Raw genomic sequence first — 12,082 nt, forward strand, 5'->3', positions numbered from 1 at the left:
GAAAAACAGGCTACTGGGCACCAAAGAAGCAGGTCCCGGCTGGTACTTTCTCTATGACTCATCCCCTGTAAGGCCCTGGGTTTGATTTTACCGTTTGTGCCAAGGAGTGTTTATGGGGATCGTTGCAAGTATTTAGAACAGCACCATTAAATTGGTGTAGTCTGTCAGATTTTTGGATAGGTTAAGTTATCTGGTATGCTATGTTCTTTTGTTTCTGTTTCATTTGGTAATCTTGTAAATAAATTCAGTTTTTCTTAAAACTAAGTGATTTGACCAGCTGCACTTCTTCTGAAAAGTCCACTGTACACCTGCTTCAAACAATTAGCAAAGTTAGGGCCTGGGCTACTTTCTTGAAATGTTTTGAGGGAGTTTGGCCTGGTCCATAACACTTTTTTTCAACAATAAAGTATAATGACTATGTTATTCCCTTTAAATATTCCAGCAGAGGTACAGATGAAATCTTCAAGTCTGTCTTTCAATGTAGTGAATGCAGGTCAGTCTCATGTACAATAAAAACAGAAAATGATGGAAATGTTCAGTAGTTCAAGGAACATTTGTGGATAGAACTTAATGGGGTTAACATTTGATGCTAATGACTTTTGACATTAATAGCCATCAATTTTATTTCATTTTATTTGCATCCATAATATTTGGGGGTTGTTTGAATCTAGCATGCTTGGTCAGGATAACATGGTTATCTTTTAATCAGAAAATCCTGTATTTTTCATTTTGATTATATGTTTGTAGTGAGCTAACAGCCAATTGCAAGGGATACTTTGATCAATGCTTCCTGTTTCAAAGTAGTTTCATCATACTTATATCTACAACTGACCTTGTGCCAGTTAGAAATCTAATGCCAACAGAGTTTCTGAGTTACACATTGCTCCACAGTTGCATTTCCTTCTGTGATGAGTGAGTGGCTACATTTCAATTTTATGTGGGCAGGCAGTGCAGTAGAAACAATTTGGTACTCACATTGAGAAGATTAATAAAAATGGAAATACATTGTAAAGTGTATTGGTTGTGCTGAAAACTTTTTATTTACTTATTAAATATTAAGTGCAATTGAGAGTTGATGTATGACCTGATTCTTTGGCTAATGCTGCATATTTCAACTTTCCAAAGGCAAAATTGTTCCTAATTGTTTTAAAGTTGAATAGCATGGTAAAGGTGCTTTGTTCTGACCTTGGTTCCTGCTATATTTGTCTTACTTATGTGTAGATAATGACACTCCAATAATTAGAGAATGCAAAAATCTGCTTCTAGAAGAGGTAAGTGGCATGGAGCATATTTAGTATAAAAGCACATCACAGCATTCTTTAGAACTTATGAAAGAGTACAGGAGCAGGCCATTCAGTCCCTCAAATCTATCGCACCATTCAACAAGTTCATGGTTCTGCCTCCGGTCTCAACCTCTCTTTCATGCTAATTCACCACAGGAGTTAACTCCCTTACATTTCAAAAATCTGCATCTTTGTTAAATATTTTCTACGATCTCGCCCCTTCAACTCCTTGAACTACTGAACATTTCCACCATTTCCTGTTTTTATTTTACATGAGACTGACCTGTATTCACTACATTGAAAGACAGACTTGAAGAATTCCAGACATTCTTCTGGGAACAGAAACTCCTTCACATCTCATTTTTAAATGAATGTCCACTTATTCTGTAACTATGTTCCCTGGTTCAAGATTCTTCCATTATTAGAAACATCTTATCAATGTGTACTCTGTCAAGCCCCTGAGAATTTTATATGATTCAATAAGAACACCCCTCAATCCTCTAAATTCTAATGAACAACTGAGGTCTAACATATTGAACTATTCTTGATAGATCAACCCTTCATCTCAGAAATCAGCTTGGTGAATTTCTTTTGAACTGCCTCCAATGCCAGGCTATCTTCTTTTTTTTAAATAAGAAGACCAAAACAATGCAGGGATTCCAGGTAGAGCCTAATCTACACCTTGTACAGTTGTATCAAAACTTCCTTATTTTAAACTCCAAATCCTTGCAATGTAGATCAACATTACAGTTGCCTTCTTAATTGCTATCCCCACTTGCAAGCTAACATCTTATGTTTCATGTACAAGAATACTAAATCTTTCTGCACTGCACTCCTTTAACGTCACTGTCTATTTCAATAATGGTCTGCCTTTGATTCTTCCAATGAAAGTGTATGATCTCAGTTTCCTCCCTTTTTGTTTTATTGATTCATGGAACATGGACATCATTAGCCGGTCAGCATTTATTGCCCATTCCTCGTTGCCCTTGAGAAGGAGGTGGTGAGCTGCCTTGTTGAACTGCTCCAGTCCACCTGCTGTGGGTTGACCCACAATGCCATCAGGGAGGAATTTCAGGATTTTGACCGAGTGACAGTAAAGGAGTGGCAATATATTTCCAAGTCAGGATGGTGAGTGGCTTGGAGGGGAAGTTTCAGGTGGTGGTGTTCCCATGTATCTACTGCCCTTGTCCTTCTAGATGGAAATGATTGTGTGTTTGGAAGATGCTGTCTGAGGATTGTTGGTGAATAGTACACACTGTTGCTGCTGAGTGTCAGTGTTGAAGGGAGTGGATGCTTGTGGATGTAATGCTAATCAAGTGGGTTGCTTTGTCCTGGATGGTGTCAAGCTTCTTGAGTATTATTGGAGCTGCACTCATTCTGGCCAGTGGAATTTCTTCCTTCACACTCCTGACTTGTGCCTTGTACATTGTGGACAGGCTTTGAGGAATCAGGAAGTGAGTTCTAGGCCTCAGTATTCCTGGCCTCTGGCCTGTTCTTATAGCCACTGTGTTCATGTAGAGTTAAGTTTCTGGTCAATGGTAATCCAATTATGTTGTTCATGGGGGATTCAGTGATGGTAACAGCATTGGCTGTCAAAGGGCAGTAGTTAGATTGTCACTTACTGGAGATGGTCATTGCCTGGCATTTGTGCAGTGCAATGGTTACTTGCCATTTTTGTCAACCCAAGCTGTAATACTGTCCAGATCTTGTTGCACTTGAATATGGACTGCTTCAGTATCAGAAGAGTTGCAGATGGTTGTACAATCATTGGCGATCATCCCCACTTGTTATTAAATTCCACTTCCTAATTTTTGCTGACTCATTCAACCTACCCATTTCCCCTTCAAATTCTTTGTGCCCTCATCACGGTATGGTCTCCCACCTATTTTGGTTCATTGAAAATTTGGATACATTACACTCTGGCCCTCCTCTAAATATAGATCAAACGATAGGAAATAATTGAAGCCTAAGGATTAATCATTATGGCACTCCATTCCATTTTGGCAGTTCTTTCCAACCTGAAAAAGACCTATTAATCCCAACTCTCTGTCTTCTGTCTGTTAATCGATCCTCTATCTGTGTTAATACATTAACCCTAGTGCTATGAACTCCTACCGTGTGCAATAACCTTTTATGTGGCACCTCATTAAAAGTCTTCTGAAAATCTCAATGCATCTATATTTACAAGTTTCTTTTTATCAACTCTACTTGCTATAATCTCAAAGAATGTTAACAAACATGACTTTCCTTTCACAGAACCATGTTGTCTCTATTTGCTTTAAGCTCTTCTAAAATCTTGCTTTATCCTCTTTAATAATGGATTATAGCATTTTCCCATGACATATGTTAGGATGACTGGCAGATAGTTTCCTGTTTTCTGTCTGCCTCCCTACTTGAACAAGGAGATCACATGAGCAGTTCTGTAACCTGCTGGAACTGTCATGGAATCTAGTAAGTTCTGGAACTGATTGATTAATACTTCCACCAATTCCTGCAGCTACTTCATTCAAAATCCTTGGATGCAGATCATCAAGAATTGGTAATGTATCTGCCTTTAGTATCATTAATCTAAAAAATACTTTCTCTCCTGTGATAGAGACCATTAACAAGATCTTTTCTCCCATTAGCATCTTGTTATTAGCTATCTTTGGGAAATCCATTTAGTTCATTGATAGCCCATGGTGGTATCTTCCACCATGAAGACCAATTCAAAATATTTGTTTAAATTAAGTTTCTCTGTTTTCAATTCATGAATTGCATCTTCCAAGGTTCCCACAATTACTTTAAATACTTTTTTTCATTATATACATCTGTTGGATCTCTTGCTGTTTATTTTTACATTTCTTGCCAATTTTCTTTCATTATCATTTCTCTCTCTGTCTTTTTAGACTTCTGCCACTAGTTCCTAAAGAAACTCCCAATCCTCTGTCCTACCATTAGTTTTCACTGAGCTGCATTCCTTAGTTTTTGGATTGGAACCACTCTTCTTGACCACTTTTGTCAACCACAGGTGCTTTATCCTTCCCATCGTGTCCTTCTTTTTGACCTATGAAAATGTTTTGCTGAGCATTATGAAGTATTTGCACAAGTGTCTGCTTTTCTCATCCACGTACTTTACTCTGTGTATTTTCCAAGCCCACTTTAGACAACTGTTTCTCCATTCTTCTGTAATTGCCCTTCATTAAGTTGAATGCTGAAAAGCCAGCTGAGATTATTTGTTCAAGTCTGAGAATGGCAATTAAAACTACCCTTGCCCAGCCCAAAGGGATGACTATTACCAATTAGGTAAGTTTATAATTGCTGCAGGAATGAAGAAAGAATGTTTACAAACTGCAAACTAAGTTAGTCCAATACTGATTTCTGAACCTTGACGTGGTCTCAGCATTTACAAACATTAGTAGTATAATTTAACACTTCCCATTTACTCACATGTTCCATTTATTTCACACGGCCCATTTATTCCACATAGCCTCCAGCATTCAAAGTAGCATAAATCATCCTCGAAATACGCTTTCTATTGTTGAACTTGCTTTTATGCAACTGATTGATTGACACAGTTGTAACATTGCAGCAATATACACTCATTGTATACTTCCCACAAACTCTCTTCAACACAATTTTGTCGTACGGGCATGCCAACCACGACAATGTTACTCATGATCGAAGATACTGCCACCATCCTTTTCTACAAAACTAAAGGAGCTGCTTGTTCGAGTATGTAGGTCTACAGGAAAACCACTGAGTGGTATAATCAGTAGAATTGCTTGTTGTTAACAGCTTTAATTTATTACATTAGCAATTGTTGATAGCTACATCAATATGATTGACATTGCTATTGAGGGATGGGGGACGGGGGTGGGGTGGGGGTGAAGGTGGTGGAGATGTTGATTTTCACTTCTCTGTGATCCAAAACTGTTTTCCCCACAAATCCATGTGACATCATCACCACGTGTTGTGCTTATCTAAGTAAATAACTGATGAAGTATTGATAAGAGTTTTATCTATCATATATATGTATATATAAATATGTGAGAAGAAGCTAACATGAATTGAGATTAAAGTTATTTGTATGTCATGGCAATGTGGTTAAGGAATAGAAAAAAAAACATCTTTTCATTGTGATAGTTCATTTTACTCTTGGGGGGAGATATTATGATGTTGTAGGTGTACTGTACCTTTAACAGAGAGTGAAAGCTGACCAGGACTTACAAGCGCAGAGTGTGCTGAATAATTTGAAAATGTAATATTTGGCTGTGAACCAAATAACTGAGATGAGTTGTTCTGGTACACATCAAATTTGAATTTGGCCAATCAGTTTAAATTATGACCCAAGATACCAAAGTCCAATTGAATCTGAATTTTACAGTTTTGACAACATCAAACTAATGAGATGTTTTGGGGTATAAAAATCATGCATTTTGAACAGTTAGTTAGAGCAGCAGTGAGTACCAACAAACACAGATTGTCTGCAGATGCATTCTCTGAAAGATACTTGTTCACATGAAATCTGTGCAGCAGAAGACCAAAGAAAAGAGCTAGAAAAATCTACAGAGGAAGATACAGAGGAGAATTGACACAGCTGACTGGTTTTGAAATTTGATTTTTTTTGTAAACCTTAATCGGGAGTTTTTATCGAATCAGGTTAGTGTTGTACAGTGGGAGGTAGGTAAATTGATCAGACAAAGGAGGTTTAGAGTGTAGACAGTTGTAGTTTATTGTTCTTTTTGTCTTGGAATTTAATAATAAATTGATATTTTTTCTTTAAATAGTGGGATTTGGTAGTTCTTTGTCACTCATACTTTTACAGATTACGGGGTGAGGTAAGCTTTTCTGTGTGTCTGGTTTAAATTAGCAGAAGGGTTTACCCTGTGTTGTAACAGTGTAAGGCTCTTTCATTCCTTAGAAGACATATCTTAATTTTTAAAAAATCCAGAGCTTGCATAGCTGAGGGCTGCCACCCCATATTGCACTTGTCTATGATTTTATTTTCTAAATTGGAGATTTATGATTAAAACAAAAGTTCTGTTTTTGGAACTGTGAATTCAAAATGTTTGTGATCTGACAGAAATGAAGGGCCACAGTTCATTGCATGATCCAGTTTTGCATTAATTGTGAATGTAGAGCATTAAGCATAAACAATTCAGGAATGTGACTGACCATTTTAGTATGGAATATTCCATTCTACTGGATAGTACAACATCACCAGATCCTAATAGAGAAGTCTACGTGGAAAAAAAATTATGTTTCCTGTAACATATCTTGAGCAGCTTATTAAAGTTGTTTGGTAGAAGGCCTGCCTCGCCATTAAAACTTTCAAACAAGCATTGAGCGGGTGAGAAATTGCCTCCCCATCAGATCCTTATGAACACTAGGAGCCTCACACCTGCTGCATGTTGCCCTCAAAGTGACTGAGGTGGGAAAGAAACAATCACCTAATGGAATATGCCTTTGCAAGACAGCTCTGGAAAGAGATGCAGTAGCTTTTGCCAACATTCATATCATATTCATAATGCATGACTCTCTATTCTACCTGTTGCAGGCTTACATCTTGAGATAATCTCATTTGGTTCTGAAGGGCCATAAGTTGATCGAAAATACCCTGCAGTCTGTCTGAAACCTGGAAGTCTTTTGGTACAAAGGGACTGTATGGTTTGGTGCAGCATGTTAACACAAAAATGTTATTCGACTGTAAAACTAATTAAAATCATTTTTAATATGTTTCCATGTGTGATGTAGATGTCCATTCCATGGTACAGATTAATTGTTTTTGTATTTATATTTTTCAATGGAAAGGACAAATACATTTCCTCAATACTTTATTGTAAAAAATTCTTGAAGAAAATCTAAACAAGAAACAAAAATCTGCTTGTTTTCTTCCAAGTGTCATGTGGTCATGTGTTTCTCTCTGGCCTGCACCCATAATTAGTGCAAATCCACCACTGCAAAGTTTGTGTTAAATATAGCCACAAAAAATTGATGTCTTATGTTTGGGTCAGATATTAAAACTTTTAAAAATCTGAAACAAGACATTGACCTGTCCGTAGCACAAATCTACAGTTTATGAAGGAACAGCATGAATCAAACAGTCAGCCAGCAGCTAGGAGGCAGATTGGTAATTTTAAGTATTTTAATAAAATCGATGATTTGTTATACTTTTCAGGCTGTAATGCAGATGATCTGCTTTCCCAGGTCTAAAGAAACCTGACAACTGAAGTGAGGTGAAAATGGTGTTAGACGAAATGTTAAAAGCCTTCACAATGATGTCTTGGTGGGCCATTATAGGCAGGAGCATTCTCCTGACCCTTCAAACTCCCTTCTTCCAAAGCTCCACCATGGTCATGAATTGGACCATCATTGGCTGACTTGAGATCAGACACCTTCACCCAAGGCTGGAGGTCAAACCCCAGACTCTGAATCAGGCATTTAATATTGATTTCCCCAAACCATCTGAGCATCCCCACCCACGAGAGAACTCATCCATATTAATATCCAGTCATTTGTCATTGTGATATTCTACCACTCAAATTCAACACTTTATAATTGCTCTTTTACAGGGCAAGGTGGCAAACAATAAAAGGAAGCAGAACAGAGCAGAACAGTGGGTACAGGTTGAGCTCCTGAGCTCCAATGATGAATCATTCACAGAGTCATTTCACAGTCCCTGGCAACCAAAATTACTTAGAACATTCAGAATGTTGCATGCTTTTACTATTTGACACTTATGAACTATCATCAAAGCTTCATCCTACTAGCAATCAAGATGAGCAATATCTTGCTTTCCACTGCGGACACCTTGTCCCTTTCAATTTCCCTTCTGAATTCTTGCTTTCATACACCCATGAACCAATGTTACCTGCCCAAGTCAACAACCCAATGAAGTACAGCACTGCCATGGTGAAGAAGTCTTATTTTAATTTGATACTCATGGCCATAGCTGAGTTACCAGCTTTGTGTGGTCCTTTTAGGATAGTGTAAAGTTGGGATCAGCATTGATAAGTTATCTGGGCAGAATGGGATTTCAGCTGTGCCAAAGCTATGGAATAGCTAATTTATCAGATTGACAGAGGCAAATGGCATGAACGAATTCTGCTGCAGATGACTCAGATGAAGATTGTGATGTGGTAAGATGCACAAGGGTGTTGATTCAACACACACTGTGAAGTGCTGGGTATAACTTCCCATCATTTCATTGAATATGGAGGTGTACATTTCCAACTTGGAAAAGTGGATGGTGCAGAGCTTGCATTCCTGGCAACTTCTCCATTCCTCTGACACACTCGGAGGCACTGCCAATGCTACCGCCAACTAACTTCTGTCCTTCTGATGAGAACGCAACAAAAATTGTAACAAATCCAAGAGCTCAACACAAAAGAATATATCTGGTGTTTATTTTGTTGCAAGTATATCTGAAATGTTACCACTAAAATGCAGCAAACTTTGAGGTCTTGATCTACGAAACAAATTCAGCACATAAGTATAGTATTCCTCAATATCCTTGTTTTCAGACATGCACACTGACTTTTTGACTTCCACAGACCTGATAATATAGGCAGCCGTGCCCTCAATTTCTCCTTATAAAAGAAGCACTTGCACACCCAATTCTCTTTCCTCCAGATTCCTTGTGCTTGGTGTGACATCTGATACCCACTCCTCACTATCACCCGCTAATTCCCCTCAGATGAAGATGTCCAAGGTGATGTCATGCAGAAAACCTGAGGTGGGTGCAGTATAATTGTAAAAGCCATTGAAGCTCCTTCATTATATAATTGTTGTTCATAGATCAAGCAGTGCACTAAAGGCCCTTCTGCCCGTTGCACCTGCACGGACACAAACTACTATAAGGACACAGTGAGGTCTGCAGATTCTGGAGATCAGGGTTGAGAGTATGTTGCTGGAAAAGCACAGCAGGTCAGGCAGCGTCCGAGGAACAGGAAAAGTGACATTTGAGGTCGGAGCCCTTAATCAGGAAAGAGGCTGAGAGCCTTGGGGGTGGAGAGATAAATAGGAGGGGTGTGTGGCTGGGGAGAAGGTAGCTGAGAGTACAATAGGTGGATGGAGGTGGGTGTAAAGGTGATAGGTTGGAGAGAAAGGGTGGAGCAGATAGGTGGGAAGGAATATTGACAGTTGGGACAGGGCATGAGGCTGGTGCTGAGCTGGAAGTTTTGAACTGGGATAAGGTGGGGGGGGAGGAGAAATGAGGAAACTGGTGAAGTCCATATTGATGCCCCGAGGTTAAAGGGTTCCAAAGCAGAAGATAAGGCATTATTCCTCTAGGCATCAGGTGGTGGGAGAGCGGTGGTAGAGGAGGCCCAGGACCTGCATGTCCTCGGCAGAATGGAAGGGGGTGTTGAAATGTTCAGCCATGGGGCGGTGGGGTTGGTTGGTGCGGGTGTCCCAGAGATGTTCTCTAAAGTGCTCTGCGAGAAGGCGTCCAGTCTCCCCAATGTAAAGGGGACCACGTCTGGAACAACGGACACAGTAAATGACATTGGTGGATGTGCAGAAAATTTGATGGATGTGGAAGGCTCCTTTAGGGCCTTGGATGGAGGTGTGGGCGCAGGATTTGAAATTCCTGCGGTGGCAGGGGAAGGTGCCAGGAGGGGAGGGTGACTTGTTAGGTAGTCGCGGAGGGAACGGTCTTTGCGGAAAGTGGATAGGGGTGGGGAGGGAAATATATCCCTAGTAGTGGGGTCCATTTATAGGTGGCAGAAATGTCAGTGTATGATGCGATTTATGCGGAGGTTGGTGGGGTGGAAGGTGAGGACCAAGAGATTCTGTCCTTGTTGCGGTTGGAGGGGTATGGTTTGAGGGTACCTTCAACCACTTGGGAGGGGAAATTTTGGTCGTTAAAGAAGGAGGCCATCTGATGTGTTCTGTGGTGGAACTGGTCCTCCTGGGAGCAGATGCGGTGGAGGAATTGGGAATATGGGATAGCATTTTTGCAGGAAATAGGGTGGGAGAAGGTGTAAAGCTACTATAAGTCTACAGTGGTCCCACTTTGCAGGACTTGCCCCATAGCCTTGAATATTATGGCATTTCAAATGTTCGTACAAATACTTTTTACTTTATTTTTCTCAAATTCCTTCAAAACATCCTCTTTTGACATTTTAATTATGCTTCTTTGTTATTGATCCTTCAACTGGTGATCTGTTGTTTTCTTTGTATCTGGACCAATCTTTTCTTCTCTAAAGTAAACAGACTAATCTATCCAGTTCTCTTCATAACTGAACTGAACATCCCCAACAATACCCTGGTTAATCGCTTTTGCATCCCTCCATCCCATCCATCCCATATCATGGTAACCAGAGTAGTACTCAATACTCCAGCTGTGGTCTAACCAAAGTTAGCTCCAGTGTGACTTCCCTGTTATTATAATCTATGCCATGAGTAATAAAGACAAGTGACCCATATGCCTTCTTAACTACATGGTACACTTTTAACACATCCAGCCACCTTCAGGGATCAGGGACAAGCACCCCATGATCCCTCTGCTCCTTTAAGCTTTCTAGTGACCTGACTTTCATTGAATACTTGCTTGACTTGTAACTTCTTCTAAAGTGCATCACTCTGCACTTAGCAGGGTTAAATTTCATCTGCCGCTGATCTGCTCATCTGATCAAGCCATATATGTCCTCCTATAACCCAAGACCTCCTTACTCACTGTCCAACGACATATAATCCACAAATTTAACTATCACTGCCACCAGCTCACCACCTGCCCCAACCCTCAATTTTCTTCTTCATCACTTTATATATAAAACAAAAAATAAGGGACCCAGCGCTGATCCCTGAGGTACTATACTGGACACTGGCCTCCAGTCACACAAACAGCCTTCAACCACCACCCTCTGTCTCCTACACTAAGTCAGTTTTGGATCCATTTTACCAAGTTACTCTGAATCTCATGTGTTTTTATTTTCTATATCAATTACTCATGTGGACTTTGACAAAGCTTTGATGAAATCTATATAAACTCCATCAACTGCGCTATCCTCATCTGCACATCTGGTCACCTCCTCAAAGAGTTCAATCAAATGTGTTAGGCATGAGCTTCCTCTGACAAAGCCATGTTGACAATCCCTGATCAAAACCTCCTTCCCAATTTAAGATCATTTCTCTCCTTCAGAATTTTCTCTCATAGTTTCCCTACCACTGATATGAGATTCACTAGTCTGTAATTCCCTGGTTAATCTCTGCCACCAGGCTTTTAAGGTGGAACAATATTTGCTGTTCTCCACTCCTCTGGCACCTGCATTGTAGCCACAGAGGAATTAAATATTTGGGTCAGTGCACCTGTAATTTCCTCCACCTCCCAAAGGAGCCTAAGGTAAAACTCATCTGGACATTGGAACTTGTCTACCATTTTAAACACACCAAAACCTCTAATGCCTCCTCATTCCCTATGTCAACCAGCTCAAAAAACATCACAGTCCATCTTTCTGAATTCTGCACCCACATCCTTTTCCTCCAATGTGAAGATAGATATAATGTACTCATTTAACACCCTACCAATGTCCTTTGGCTCCACGCAGAGATTGTCCACATAGTCAGTAATGGACCCTACCTTTTCCCTGGTTATCCTGTTCCCCTTGATATACTGATAGAATATCTTGGGATTCTCCATAATCTTACCTAATCTGTTTTTAATGCCTGCTCTTTGCTCTTCTAATTTCTTCCTTAATTCCCCTTTACAATTTCTCTTCTCCACTAAGGCTTCAATTGATTTGCTCGTATTATACATGTTAAAAGCCTCTCTTTTCCCTCTTAGGCAGTCCTGAATATTCCTAGGCGTCCAGGGA

The sequence above is a fragment of the Chiloscyllium punctatum genome, chromosome 20, assembly GCF_047496795.1.
Source record: "Chiloscyllium punctatum isolate Juve2018m chromosome 20, sChiPun1.3, whole genome shotgun sequence".
Lineage (NCBI taxonomy): Eukaryota > Metazoa > Chordata > Chondrichthyes > Orectolobiformes > Hemiscylliidae > Chiloscyllium > Chiloscyllium punctatum.